The sequence below is a fragment of the Natator depressus genome, chromosome 16, assembly GCF_965152275.1.
Source record: "Natator depressus isolate rNatDep1 chromosome 16, rNatDep2.hap1, whole genome shotgun sequence".
NCBI classification, from domain to species: domain Eukaryota; kingdom Metazoa; phylum Chordata; order Testudines; family Cheloniidae; genus Natator; species Natator depressus.
This window is the reverse complement of record NC_134249.1, coordinates 26,335,885-26,351,555: the sequence shown is the minus strand read 5'-3', so window position 1 is coordinate 26,351,555 and position 15,671 is coordinate 26,335,885. Positions and strand designations below refer to the sequence as shown.

Sequence of the window (15,671 nt, the reverse complement as noted above, 5' to 3'; positions counted from 1 at the left end):
TTGATTACAAATATTTACATTGTAAAAAACAAAAAAATTATTTTTCAATTCACCTCATACAAGTACTGTAGTGCAATCTCTTTATCATGAAAGTTGAACTTACAAATGTAGAATTATGTACAAAAAAACCTGCATTCAAAAATAAAAGAATGTAAAACTTTAGAGCAGGGGCTGCGGGAAGCGGCGTAGGCCGACGGATGTGCTGACCGCCCTTCCCACAGCCCCATTGGCCTGGGATGGTGAACCACGGCCAGTAGGAGCTGCAACTGGCCGAACCTGTGGACACGGCAGGTAAACAAACTGGCCCAGCCCGCCAGGGGCTTTCCCTGGCAGGCCGCATGCCAAAGATTGCCGATCCCTGGTTTAGAGCCTACAAGTCCACTCATTCCTACTTCTTTGTCAGTCAATCACTCAGATAAACAAGGTTGGTTACAATTTGCAGGAGATAATGCTACCTGCTTTTTGTTTACAGTGTCACCTGAAATGAGAACAGGCGTTTGCATGGCACTGTTGTAGCTGGAGTTGCAAGATATTTACGTGCCAGATGCGCTAAAGTTTCATATGTCCCTTCATGCTTCAACCACCATTCCAAAAGACATGCTTCCATGCTGATGATGGGTTCTGATTGATAACGATCCAAAGCAGCGTGGACTGAAGCATGTTCATTTTCATCATCTGAGTCAGACGCCACCAGCAGAAGGTTGATTTTCTTTTTTGGTGGTTCGGGTTCTGTAGTTTCTGCACCAGAGCGTTGCTCTTTTAAGATTCCTAAAAGCATGCTCCACACCTCGTCCCTCTCAGATTTTGGAAGGCACTTCAGATTCTTAAACCTTGGCTCGAGTGCTGTAGCTATTTTTCAAAATCTCACATCGGTACCTTCTTTGCATTTTGTCAAATCTGTTGTGAAAGTGTTCTTAAAATGAACATGTGCTGGGTCATCATCCGAGACTGCTATAACATGAAATATATGCAGAATGCGGGTAAAACAAAGCAGGAAACATGCAATTCTCTCCCCTCCATCCCCCCAAGGAGTACAGTCACAAATTTAATTGACGCATTATTTTTTTAACGAGCTTCATCAGCATGTAAGCATGTCCTCTGGAATGGTGGCTGAAGCATGAAGGGGCATACGAATGTTTAGCATATCTGGCATGTAAATACCTTGCAATGCTGGCTACAGAAGTACCATGCGAACACCTGTTCTCACTTTCAGGTGACGTTGTAAATAAGAAGCAGGCAGCAGACTCTCCCGTCAATGTAAACAAACTTGTTTGTCTTACTGATTGGCAGAATAGGAAGTAGGACTGAGTGGACTTGTAGGTTCTAAAGTTTTACACTGTTTTGGTTTTGAGTGTAGTTATGTAACCAAAAAAAATCTGCATTTATAAGTTACACTTTCACAATAAAGAGATTGCACTTCAGTGCTTGTATGAGGTGAATTGAAAAATACTATTTCTTTTGTTTATAATTTTTACAGTGCATATATTTGTAATCAAAAATAATAATATGAAGTAAGCACTGTGCACTTTGTATTCTGTGTTGTAATTGAAATCAATATTGAAAATGTAGAGAAACATCCAAAAATATTTCAAAAATTTCAGTGCAGTGAATGAGGCTGTTTTCTGTTAAGTTCACTTATTACAGAATTTGAAAGATGTGTAGTGAATAAGACAGGGAATTGCACGAAGGAAACAGATGGGTTTATGGTTTATTATTTTTATTATTTATTTGTATTATCGTAGTGCCTAAGAGCCCGAGTCATGAACCAGGGCCCCATTTTGCTAGGCGCTGTCAAAACACAGAACAAAAAGACAGTTTCTGCCCCCAACAAACTTATAAGCTAAGTATATGATAAGACAGTTGAATGACATCCTGAATGGGTACATATTTAATATTACCACCACCACTCAACATGTAACCCCATGCCTTATTCAGTACACACTATCCAAAACCTGCCTGGAATAATAATTTATTAATTTCCTCACAGGCCTTTCTATGGTGCTCATCACAACAAGTGAAATGGACTGATGGTCTTATCTCCATTCTACAGATGAGGAACTGAGGCACAGAGGAAAATATATACAAAATTGTCTAGTGTCCACTAATTTTGGTTGCCTAACTTGAAACACCTATGGCCTGATTTTTCAGAGTAGTTAGCTTTTTTACGGCACGTTCTATGTTCAATGCACAACTTCCATTGATTGATCTGGACATGGCAGCGAATGAGGACAAACACAGGGATGTATTTTAAGTGGCAGGTCAAAACCTTAGTCAACGTAACCCAGGGGAGGGCATTATTCACGCTGTCACACATGCTCTCACATACCAGGCAATTTAAGTGAGTTCCAGTGCAGGGGTTACTGGGTTCCTACCACATAAACCATAACTCAGGGTAGACTTTCCTCAGCCTACAGCTAGGACTTCGCTCACTCATCTGATTCCTATCACTTGCCCCACAAACCCCTGCAAAGGGGACAGAGGATAGTAAAGGGGGGGTATTTCAGCCTGTGAAAGCCAAAAGGTCTCCCTTATCCCATGAACTCAACACCCATCAGCAAAATCCCAGGTCTTTTACTTCAGAGAACTGTTCCTTTTATCCTTTTAATGACACTGGAAACTGGCTGTAAGTTGTGATGAACTAACATCCCTACTAAGTATTACAACTAACTACTAAATCCTACTCCTATTTAATGTAACTGTGTCTCCAAGATGCTGTGAGGAAGGCGAAAAAACCCACCAGGCCCACACCAATTTGGCCCCTACAGGAACAAAAAATTCCTTCCTGACCTCAAAAAAGGCAATGAGTCAGACCTTCCGCAGCCACAAAACATCGCTCCAACGCTACCAGAGTGAGGCTGCTGACATGGAGCAAAAAAGGCTCCATACAGCCCAGACTACAGTTTAAATTAAGGAAAGGGGAGAGTGAGGGACCAGTCAGCTCCTCTCCTGCCCCAGCAGGCCAATGAGTGATTAGAGACTCTGGAGGGGGAGGAGCCATTGCTGCATCCCTCAGCTTACATTCTTCTCCTTTCTGTTGGGGCTGTTCTTATCACCATCAGCCCTATCAAGTTTTCCACCCATTGAGCAGGCACTTCAGTTGCAGTTATGAGTGCTCAGCACTGCTGCAAACTAGATCCCAGGGTGCTCATGTTAAGCACCTAGAAAATGAAGAACACGCAATGAATGAAAGGTTTTGACTTTTCCAGCAGTACATAGGAACTCTGCATCAGAGGCAGGGATAAAACTAAATTCTCCAGGGTGCAATTTCAACTGTCTTAACCATAAGACATCCTTTTTCTTCCTGTAGCCCCTGCCGCGTTAATCTAAAACCCTTTCAAAATCTGCAAAAAATGAGGAACAGGTCCTACAGACAACAGCCTCGTTCACTATAGAACCCTAATTCATTCCCCCAGCAGAGTTTACTCTGAATGAGGAAGGGATCCTGTGGAAAAATAGTATTTGATCATGTAATTAAAGACTGTATCATACTGCATACACACAAGGAGGGTACATAAAGGTTGCACAGGCAACCTTAATTCTGGCATTTCCTAACTTTTAGAAGCTTGACTTTGCAACTTTCACTTTCTTTTATTGTAGCTTTCTGTATAACATTTCTATGTATATTATAAACCTGAAACCAACACGCAATGCCCCTAACCTAAAATAAAATTACGTGATTTTTTATTGCACCCCTTTCATTCCTTTCTTCTAGCCCTCATAACTGTGTAGAAAAGCTTCAAAAATGTGACCAGAGTATAACCTAAAGGTGCAGAAACCAAAACACAAAATGAACTCCAATTTATTATTTTTAAAAAATCTTATTATTTTTCAGCAAAGTACATGACTTTTTGAGGCTTGACTCAAGTTTTTGTGAAAACTTAGGGGCTTAGCAAGTCTGTACAAAGTAGGTATTAAACAAATGTATTAGTTTCAGGAGCTATTTAGATGCACTTCATGTTAATAATTTTTGTAGTATTAAATATGTCTGTATCTGTATAGTGTTCCCTGAAATAATCCACAATAAGGGTTAACAAGACAGTATTCCAGTAGATTTTTAAAAGTAATATAAAACCCCCCCATCACTGGGAATATATAACTGACGCAAATGACCGGTAAAGGAAAGAAAACCTTTTATAGGTTTTGGAAAAGATTTCGGAATAAATCTCCTCAAACACTTGCTTCCCAAAACCACAAATATTATGCTGTATTCAGCTAAAATTGAACCTCATGATCTTTAATATGAATAAAGAAGTATTTCCCCTCTCTCCTCCTAGAAACAGAAATTACAGGCAGAGAAGGACCCAGAAATATACACATTTCCTTTGATATTAATACTACTAATTTATTTTCAGCTCTCCTCATTGCTTTGTTTGCTTCTTGACTATGACATGTTGCCATTCTCCCCCTATACAAAGATAGACCATACATTCTAGTATTTTTTTAAATTCACTTTGTGCTTTCAGATGTTGGATTTGCTGTTTGCCCTCACTAAAAGTCACAAGAAATACAGCTGCTGCCTATGTTAAAATTACATCATTTGTTAGTTTGTAAAGTTACAAAATTAATTTAGTTTCTTGCATACCTCACTTCCATGTGTGTTGAGATCATGCCAGTTAATTGATTTAATGTAATAAGAGTATACCACACATTAGCAGGGTTAGAGGACTACCCCTCCGTTGGGCTGTATGCTGTACTGGAAACAGTATATGCTGGCACTCCAGAACTCACAGTGGTCAGAATTTTCTAATAATGATGCACAGAGGAACTATTTACTGGCAATCAAAGTCTCTCTCAGGAAAGGAGATGAATGCATTTACAATGAGGAAGACTTTAACCCTGGAAGCTCTACATTCAAGTCCACTGGATGGAAATAAAATTTAAAATCCAAACTGAAGTCAAAGGAATTACATCAGGCATAAATTTGACCCCAAGTCTTTATCATCATGGCTTCCCTTGATATACAACTATTTTATAATGAAAATACCGAGGTCAGAAATTGTAAAGTTCATTTCAAATAGTGTAATGTATAAAGGTACACGAGCAAGTATATGAATTACTTACTTCTGAATTATGCAGCATTATTGTAGATGTGTTGGTCCCAGGATATTAGCTAGACAAGGTGGGTGAGGTAATATCTATTATTGGACCAACTTCTGTCGGAGAGAGAGAGACAAGCTTTTGAGCTTATACAGAGCTCTTCTTCAGGTCAAATTCACTCTGTGTGAGCTCAAAAGCTTGTCTCTCTCTCACCAACAGAAATTGGTCCAATAAAAGATATTACCTCTTGTCTCTCTTATTTCTGAATTGTCACTTCCAGATAATTAAAACACTAATGCTTAGAGTCAAGTTCAGTTCCCCTAATTCAGGCACTGCTCCCATTGACTTCAATAGGAGTGGTATTTGAGAACCTAAGAGTAGAATATATACATAAGAACTAAATATCCCTGTCACATCCCACTGCTGTCCTTTCAATATTGCCAAAGGGACACAATCACTTCTGCTCCACTATTTCCAGTACGTGAAATGATTCTAAGATAATTATATGTTGTGGTCATTTTGAACTGAATCTATATTCTTCAGTAACAGTTCAATTCAAGATTTAATAATTAAAGATATTGTACACACACCACCAGACACAATACTGTAGCGGTTTACCTCTTAGCCCCACAAATGAAATAAAATCAACCAAGTTGAGTTTAATGAAAAAGCAAAATAGATTTTGTTTTGGGTGCCATCCCCTAATAAGCAGATTGCCACAAGGGATACACAAAATTGATACACTCCAAGCCAACTAATAGAAATGGGTAAAGACCATACTGTATCTTTCTCACAGTAGGATAAGCAAGGTTACCCTGACACATTCTCAGCATGCTAGGAGCTGCACAGCTGAATACTACCAACAGTGTCCAGATAAAAGTTTATCTCCCTATTATTAAAGCAAATTGCTGGAGAAAGCAATTTTCAACTTTCATACTTAAATGTCCATTTCAAAGAAGTCCTTCCATGAAAGTCTTCTGTCATCACTCAGGGCTGTTATACCCATTGTTATATCCAAAGAAAAGGGGGGTGACCCTTTAATAGTTTCTCTACAAGAGAAACTATTAACTACACAATAGAATAGCACACCCCCCCAAACACACACACACACACAGAGCCCTTTGTCTTCCCTATGGTACACAGCATGAAAAGACCACCTTCAATGAAAATTGGAAAATTCAGTGACCAACCACAGTACCCATAAATTTTCAAACAAGACTGCAATTATTTCCCAGACCAACCTACGGTTAAATGCTTCCAACACTCCAGACCACAGTCTTGCTGATCTCAAGATTTTTCTAACTTGGAAGATCTGTCTGAAAAGAAAAAAATTCAACTGCAAAGTTTTAAAAATAGTTTAAAATAGTGGTTTTAAACATGGAAAAGACTAAATACATTTAACATCTTACAGAGAGTGTGGTTATGAATATTATTTTACTTGCTTAGACTGTGCTCATTTAAAACTTCAAGCAAAGTTTTAAATTTTTCTTTCCAGTTACACAAACACACACACATTCAATAACTATGTTAATGTAGAGTTAAGGTGGACAGTACATTGCAGTAATTTAGGGTAAACAATATTACAGGGATGTTGTAATTATCCCAAAACCCATTGATATAAACCCAGGAAATTAAGTTAAGGTTAAACTTAAACCTAACAGAAATCCAAACATATTAAGGTAAGAAATGCACAGTTAAAGCAACCAACCTTAAGTCTGCCCTTTAGTGGCACCATGAATGAAAAAAGGGGGAAAAAGCTAATGTGTCTTTAAAAATCAGTTTTATCTAATTCTAAACAAACTAACACATGTTCCAGACTTTGATGCACATTAACTATGTTGGAAATTTGAAGTCTGTTATTCTGTAACGGACATACTTAGGGGCAAAAATAAAGTTGTAGCACTGGGTACTAAATTCCTTAAAGGACCCATTGTAATTAACTGTAAACTCTAAAATAAATAACAGCTCTACGTGTTAATTCTGAGAAAAACGTATTCTGTACTCAAAGAGTAAGTGATGTAAATTTGGAGAGGGTATACTGTATTTTTCATAATTTTAAAGCCAGAAGGGAAAATTAAATAATCTAGTCTGACCTCCTATATAACACAGGCTATAGAATTTCATCCAGTTATCCCAGTATTGAGTCCAATTACTTAAGTCTGAATATCTTCCAGAAAGGGTACTGGTCTAGATTTGAAGATACTGAGATGGAGAATCCATCACCTCGCTTGCTAGTTGCTCCACTGGTTAACTACCCTCACTGTTAAACAGTTGTGCCTTATTTCTAATTTGAATTTGTCTGGGGTCAATTTTCAGCTATTGGTTCTTGTTATGCCTTTTTCTGCTAGAGTAAAGAGCCTTTTAGTATCCAGTAATTTCTCCCTATGAAGATATTTATACATCGTAATCAAGTCACCTCTCAATCTTCTTTCTGATAAATTAGACAGATTGAGCTCTTTCAGTGTTTCACTGTATGGCATTTTCTCTAGCCCTCAGATAATTTTTATGGCTCTTTTCTGCACTCTATCCAATAGTTCAACATCCTTCTTAAAATGTGGACACCAGAACTGGACACAGTATTCCAGGATCAGTCTCCTCAACATTGTACACAGAGGTAAAAATCACCTCCCTACCCCTATTCCTCAATCCCAATTTTCATTCAAGGATCACATTAGCTCTTTTTGCCATAGCATTGTACTGGGAGCTAACGTTCAGTTGCTTGTCCACTATGACCCCTAAAATCCTTTTCAGAGTCACTGCTTTCCAGAATATAGTACCCCCATTCTGTAGGTACAGCCTGCATTCTTTGTTCATAGATGCATGACCTTGCTTTTGGCTATCTTAAAACACATTTTGTTTGAGTGGGCCTAGTTTATCAGGAAATCCAGATTACTCTGTATGACTGCCCTATTATAATTACTTGACACCTTGTACTGGACAGCAGATCACACTCATGATACAAGGACATAATTCTGTTTCTTTCCCAACATAAAACAGAAATATTTATTGAACACGTCGGCCTTTTTCTGTAGTAATATTAAAATTCTACAATCTCTATCAAGTAATGAGCCTATACCTATGTTAGGATTTCTTCTGTTCCCAATATACTAAATCCCTGCTTTAAGTGTGTAACTCAACTCAGCATTAACTAAAGCTTCCATAATGAGACGGAGAGTGGTAGCACATACGTATAACCTGCTGACGGCCTGTTGAGTGGCCTTTGTAAAATGAGTTTGTTACCACTTGCTACTCTGGTTGAAAGTCTTAAGAAGAGAGACCAAAGACTGAATTGAGATGGAGAATACATTTTCCCTTTACCACTAAAAGTAACTCCTCCAAGTCATATATGGCGCATTAGTAGGAGAGAGGTATATGGGGAAGTTTGCTGCTGCCTACATTGTACCTGTTTTGTCCTTGTTCTTCAGTCTAGTACCAATACTGTATTCACTAAAGAACAAATTGTCAACAACTATCAAATGTACCATTACATCTGGTACTGCGAAATAACATGGAGTCAGCATGCACAAGTAATAAGTACTGAACAAGGAGCAAGGGTGGTAATCAAGGTTAGGTCAGTATTCCAATTGCAAACCTCCTTTTTAAGGTACTTCTAATTTTGCTGTCAGAATTTTTACACTAGAGCTTGGAGCAAACAAACTTACCCCAAAGGCAGATGTACTTTTTCAGTGAGAGACTGAGTTTGTGTGCCCAAACATACACATTTTTAGAGTTTTTTTTTTAAATCATTCTGCTAGTTTTAAAAGCTTTATAAGTGTTTTATGAGTTTTCAAAACCTGCAAGTTATAGTGATACTTGTTTTTTTGATAGCTTTACTTTCAAATGAATATTTTTATGGGGCATTGATCTAGAATGCACCTTAGAGCGCTGGAGTAATATGGAAGAAACATACTGACAGTAACAAAGTCACTTAATTCAGAAATGCAGTTTTGCAGTGCCCACGCATCAATGTTTTCCAAATTAAATTTCATAAAGATTTAGCAAGTGGACATAATGCACAGCTAATGTTTATAACCTGCCACCAAACCAGTTCTGAGACTGAAAGAAAAACAATAAAAAATTCATTCTTATGTAGATGAGTAATAACTATTAGCAATTCTTAAATACATATTTTCATGACATTAAAGATATGTTTATGACAATCATTCCAGAGTTTTCAGGACAGATGAAATACCACAAATTTTAAAACTCACTAAAGATGGCTTACAAAAATCATAAAAAAGTAGGGCTGTCAATTAATCGCAGTTAACTCACGTGATTAACTCAAAAAATTAATCGCGATTAAAAAATTAATTGGGATTAATCATAGAATCATAGAATATCAGGGTTGGAAGGGACCTCAGGAGGTCATCTAGTCCAACCCCCTGCTCAAAGCAGGGACCAATCCCCAATTAAATCATCCCAGCAAGGGCTTTGTCAAGCCTGACCTTAAAAACTTCTAAGGAAGGAGATTCTACCACCTCCCTAGGTAACGCATTCCAGTGTTTCACCACCCTCCTTGTGAAAAAGTTTTTCCTAATATCCAACCTAAACCTCCCCCACTGCAACTTGAGACCATTACTCCTTGTCCTGTCATCTTCTACCACTGAGAATAGTCTAGAACCATTCTCTTTGGAACCACCTCTCAGGTAGTTGAAAGCAGCTATCAAATCCCCCCTCATTCTTCTCTTCTGCAGACTAAACAATCCCAGTTCCCTCAGACTCTCCTCATAAGTCATGTGTTCCAGACCCCTAATCATTTTTGTTGCCCTTCGCTGGACTCTCTCCAATTTTTCCACATCCTTCTTGTAGTGTGGGGCCCAAAACTGGACACAGTACTCCAGATGAGGCCTCACCAATGTCGAATAGAGGGGAACGATCACGTCCCTAGATCTGCTGGCTATGCCCCTACTTATACATCCCAAAATGCCACTGGCCTTCTTGGCAACAAGGGCACACTGTTGACTCATATCCAGCTTCTCGTCCACTGTCACCCCTAGGTCCTTTTCTGCAGAACTGCTGCCTAGCCATTCGGTCCCTAGTCTGTAGCGGTGCATTGGGTTCTTCCGTCCTAAGTGCAGGACCCTGCACTTATCCTTGTTGAACCTCATCAGATTTCTTTTGGCCCAATCCTCCAATTTGTCTAGGTCCCTCTGTAGCCTATCCCTACCTGCCACCGTATCTACCACTCCTCCTAGTTTAGTATCATCCGCAAATTTGCTGAGAGTGCAATCCACACCATCCTCCAGATCATTTATGAAGATATTGAACAAAACCGGCCCCAGGACCGACCCTTAGGGCACTCCACTTGATACAGGCTGCCAACTAGACATGGAGCCATTGATCACTACCCGTTGAGCCCGACAATCTAGCCAACTTTCTACCCACTTTATAGTGCATTCATCCAACCCATACTTCTTTAACTTGCTGACAAGAATACTGTGGGAGACCGTGTCAAAAGCTTTGCTAAAGTCAAGAAACAATACATCCACTGCTTTCCCTTCATCCACAGAACCAGGAATCTCATCATAGAAGGCGATTAGATTAGTCAGGCATGACCTTCCCTTGGTGAATCCATGCTGACTGTTCCTGATCACTTTCCTCTCCTCCAAGTGCTTCAGGATTGATTCCTTGAGGACCTGCTCCATGATTTTTCCAGGGACTGAGGTGAGGCTGACTGGCCTGTAGTTCCCGGGATCCTCCTCCTTCCCTTTTTTAAAGATGGGCACTACATTAGCCTTTTTCCAGTCGTCCGGGACTTCCCCCGATCGCCATGAGTTTTCAAAGATAATGGCCAATGGCTCTGCAATCACAGCCGCCAACTCCTTTAGCACTCTCGGATGCAACGCATCTGGCCCCATGGACTTGTGCACGTCCAGCTTTTCTAAATAGTCCCTAACCACTTTTCTCCACAGAGGGCTGGCCACCTACTCCCCATGCTGTGTTGCCCAGCGCAGCAGTCTGGGAGCTGACCTTGTTCGTGAAGACAGAGGCAAAAAAAGCATTCAGTACATTAGCTTTTTCCACATCCTCTGTCACTAGGTTGCCTCCCTCATTCAGTAAGGGGCCCACACTTTCCTTGGCTTTCTTCTTGTTGCCAACATACCTGAAGAAACCCTTCTTGTTACTCTTAACATCTCTTGCTAGCTGCAGCTCCAGGTGCGATTTGGCCCTCCTGATTTCATTCCTACATGCCCGAGCAACATTTTTATACTCTTCCCTGGTCATTTGTCCGATCTTCCACTTCTTGTAAGCTTCTTTTTTATGTTTAAGATCCGCTAGGATTTCACTGTTAAGCCAAGCTGGTCGCCTGCCATATTTACTATTCTTTCGACACATCGGGATGGTTTGTCCCTGTAACCTCAATAGGGATTCTTTGAAATACAGCCAGCTCTCCTGGACTCCTTTCCCCCTCATGTTATTCCCCCAGGGGATCCTACCCATCAGTTCCCTGAGGGAGTCGAAGTCTACTTTCCTGAAGTCCAGGGTCCGTATTCTGCTGCTTACCTTTCTTCCCTGTGTCAGGATCCTGAACTCGACCAACTCATGGTCACTGCCTCCCAGATTCCCATCCACTTTTGCTTCCCCTACTAATTCTTCCCCGTTTGTGAGCAGCAGGTCAAGAAAAGCTCTCCCCCTAGTTGGCTCCTCCAGCACTTGCACCAGGAAATTGTCCCCTACGCTTTCCAAAAACTTCCTGGATTGTCTGTGCACCGCTGTAGTGCTCTCCCAGCAGATATCAGGATGATTAAAGTCGCCCATGAGAACCAGGGCGTGCGATCTAGTAGCTTCTGCGAGTTACCGGAAGAAAGCCTCATCCACCTCATTCCCCTGGTCCGGTGGTCTATAGCAGACTCCCACCACGACATCACTCTTGTTGCTCACACTTCTAAACTTAATCCAGAGACACTCAGGTTTTTCTGCAGTTTCATACCGGAGCTCTGAGCAGTCATACTGCTCCCTTACATACAGTGCAACTCCCCCACCTTTTCTGCCCTGCCTGTCCTTCCTGAACAGTTTATAACCATCCATGACAGTACTCCAGTCATGTGAGTTATCCCACCAAGTCTCTGTTATTCCAATCATGTCATAATTCCTTGTCTTCACCAGGACCTCCAGTTCTCCCTGCTTGTTTCCAAGGCTTTGTGCATTTGTATATAGGTACTTGAGATAACCTGCTGATCGCCCCTCATTCTCAGTATGAGGTAGGAGCCCTCCCCTCACAGACTGTGCTTCCTCCCGGTATCCTGCTTGCCCACTTACCTCAGGGCTTTGGTCTCCTTCCCCCGGTGAACCTAGACTTATAACAATAGAATACCAATTGACATTTTTAAAATATTTTGGATGCTTTTCTACATTTTCAATATTGATTTCAATTAAAACAGAATACAAAGTGCACAGTGCTCACTGCATATTATTATTTTTTATTACAAATATATGCACTGTAAAAATTATAAACAAAAGAAATAGTATTTTTCAATTCACCTCATACAAGTACTGAAGTACAGTCTCTTTATCGTGAAAGTAACTTACAAATGCAGATTTTTTTTTTTTGGTTACATAACTACACTTAAAACCAAAACAGTGTAAAACTTTAGAGCCTACAAGTCCACTCAGTCCTACTTCTTGTTAATGCCAATTGCTAAGACAAACAAGTCTGTTTACATTTATAGGAGATTCTGCTGCCTGCTTCTTATTTACAATCTCACCTGAAAGTGAGAACAGGCATTCGCATGTCACTTTTGTAGTCAGCGTTGCAAGGTATTTACATGCCAGATATGCTAAACATTCGTATGCCCCTTCATGCTTCAGCCACCATTCCAGAGGACATGCTTACATGCTGATGATGCTCGTTAAAAAATAATGTGTCAATTAAATTTGTGACTGTACTCCGGGGGGAGGGGGGGGTGGAGAATTGCATGTCTCCTGCTTTGTTTTACCCGCATTCTGCATATATTTCATGTTATAGCAGTCTCGGATGATGACCCAGCACATGTTCATTTTAAGAACACTTTCACAACAGATTTGACAAAATGCAAAGAAGGTACCGATGTGAGATTTTGAAAAATTGCTACAGCACTCGACCCAAGGTTTAAGAATCTGAAGTGCCTTCCAAAATCTGAGGGGGACGAGGTGTGGAGCATGCTTTTAGGAGTCTTAAAAGAGCAACGCTCTGGTGCAGAAACTACAGAACCTGAACCACCAAAAAAGAAAATCAACCTTCTGCTGGTGGCATCTGACTCAGATGATGAAAATGAACATGCTTCAGCCCACGCTGCTTTGGATCGTTATCAATCAGAACCCATCATCAGCATGGAAGCATGTCTTTTGGAATGGTGGTTGAAGCATGAAGGGACATATGAATCTTTAGCGCATCTGGCACGTAAATATCTTGCAACTCCAACTACAACAGTGCCATGCAAATGCCTGTTCTCAGTTTCAGGTGACACTGTAAACAAGAAGCAGGCAGCATTATCTCCTGCAAATTGTAACCAACCTTGTTTGTCTGAATGATTGGCTGACCAAGAAGTAGGACTAAGTGGACTTGCAGGCTCTAAAATTTTACCTTCTTTTATTTTTTAATGCAGTTTTTTTTGTAAATAATTCTACATTTGTAAGTTCAGCTTTCATAATAAAGAGATTGCACTTCAATACTTGTATGAGGTGAATTGAAAAATACTTTTTTTTTGTTTTTTACAGTGCAAATATTTGTAATAATAAATAAATATGAAGTGAGCACTGTACACTTTGTATTCTGTGTTGTAACTGAAATTAATGTATTTGAAAATGTAGTAAACATCCAAAATTATTTAAAATAAATGGTATTCTATTGTTGTTTAACAGTGCGATTAATCAGAATTAATTTTAATCGCTTTACAGCCCTATAAAAAAGAGAAATTAATAGCCACTAATCTGGTTAAATAACATTGTACTATTAAGATTGTGACACAAATTAACAGAAGCCTGGAATTCAAAGTTAAGGCTGATTTTCCCTCCGATATCAAGAGGGAAGGATGAAGATATAAAGAGCTAAGAAGAAAACTGGCAGGAGAAATGAGATAAGTGTATTACAGAAATGCATTCCTATAAATTTGCTTGTACAGCAATTATGTAAACTTTCTTCTTTAGATAAAACACTTTCAATGAAACAGTCTCACTAACAACTGTCCATGTCTTCAAAGACCTAAGTTAAGTCTCACCTAGAATAATAATTTGTTATCCCCCTAAATTCCTTTTGTTAGAAGGTCAAAAGCACTACTCTGAAGTTCAGTTGGAACTGAAATCATGTCAACGTATAGTATATAAACAAAGGATGGGGCAGTGGCTAAAGCACAAACTGGGAATCAGGCTATCTGAGTTCTACTTTTAATTCTGCCACTACTTTCTGTCTGACCTTTGGTAAATAATTTCAAATTTTTGCGCATTAGTTTCTTCAGCATAAAATGAGGCAATCACCCTTACTCATAGGGAGTTATGAGGCTAATTTCATTAATGTTTGTCATGCAATTTGAGGTCTTTGGACGAAAGACACTATAGAAGTGCAAAGTCCTATAATAAGTAGAACTGGCAATGTCATCTGTTGTTAAGTGTGCTTATATTCCTTTATAACGCACTGTTTTCAGCAGCTTACAACTTTGCCATACTTTAACCTGAAAATTTCCATGCTGGATGTCTGTGAATCACAGGCCTATTAGTGTTCACTACTCTGTGACAGCAGCTTGTATCAGGCCAGACATACTCACTACACCTAACACATTGTTGTCATAAAGTGTATCTAAAACGTGTCATGTAATCCATCATACACAAACTGGTAACACCTGGTCCCAAAAAAATCACTGTGTGGTGTATGTACGGGGTATATACCAAGTGTTATAAATAAGTGCTAGAATTATGTTCTTAAAAATGTATTTGGCAAGCAGAGCCTAAGCCACGGCTGTTCCAAACAAAGGAATGTGGTTCCATCTGCTTGAATGTGTGTCTGATGTAAATTAGGTAAGGTGTGACCAAAGACAAAGAAAAACACAATTACATACAAGGTAAACAAAGCGATCAGGAGATCAAGTGGGAAAAGATTAATATAATCTCAATGGGGATGGAGAATGTACCCCCAGGAAGCCTTCCTGCCTCTTGACCCACCATCAATGAACTTTGGGCAGACAGCAGTGTGTCTACACCCCAGCAGGAGAAAGAAATTTGGTCTGGGCTTACTTTTCAAATAATACATTTCAAAGGTTTACTGGGCTATAAAAACAGGGGTTCTGAATCTCTAATGATAAGCAATTGAATCACCTGATTATATACAATATTACTGTATTATCAAACTGTATCAAGCAAACTCTTTTATGAAAGCCTGTGACACACTGGTGATTAATATCATTGTGAAATGTCTGCATTAACACTACGTGAGGAATTATGGATACGCAGTGATATTATGCTTTGAAGTCTGTGACCAAACACAGGGCGAAAGAGGTTCTCTCTCAGTCAGGAAGGAAAGCAACTAACAACCGGTCTAAAATATAAATTAAACATTACTGAATCAAAACAATAGAAGCCCATTTACATACAAATCAGTAAGGGATGGGAAGTCAACAGGAAGGGCATAACAGCAGGAAGCCTTCCTGACTCCTATAACATGG

At 39.6% G+C, this 15,671-nt stretch overlaps 1 protein-coding gene across 3 annotated transcripts in view; it reads right to left on the bottom strand.

The window, feature by feature from the left end:
• The window catches only part of RALGPS1 (Ral GEF with PH domain and SH3 binding motif 1), a 394,814-nt gene that overhangs the window by 214,967 nt on the left and 164,176 nt on the right, over nucleotides 1–15,671 (bottom strand). The gene's annotated exons all lie outside the window — the stretch shown is intronic.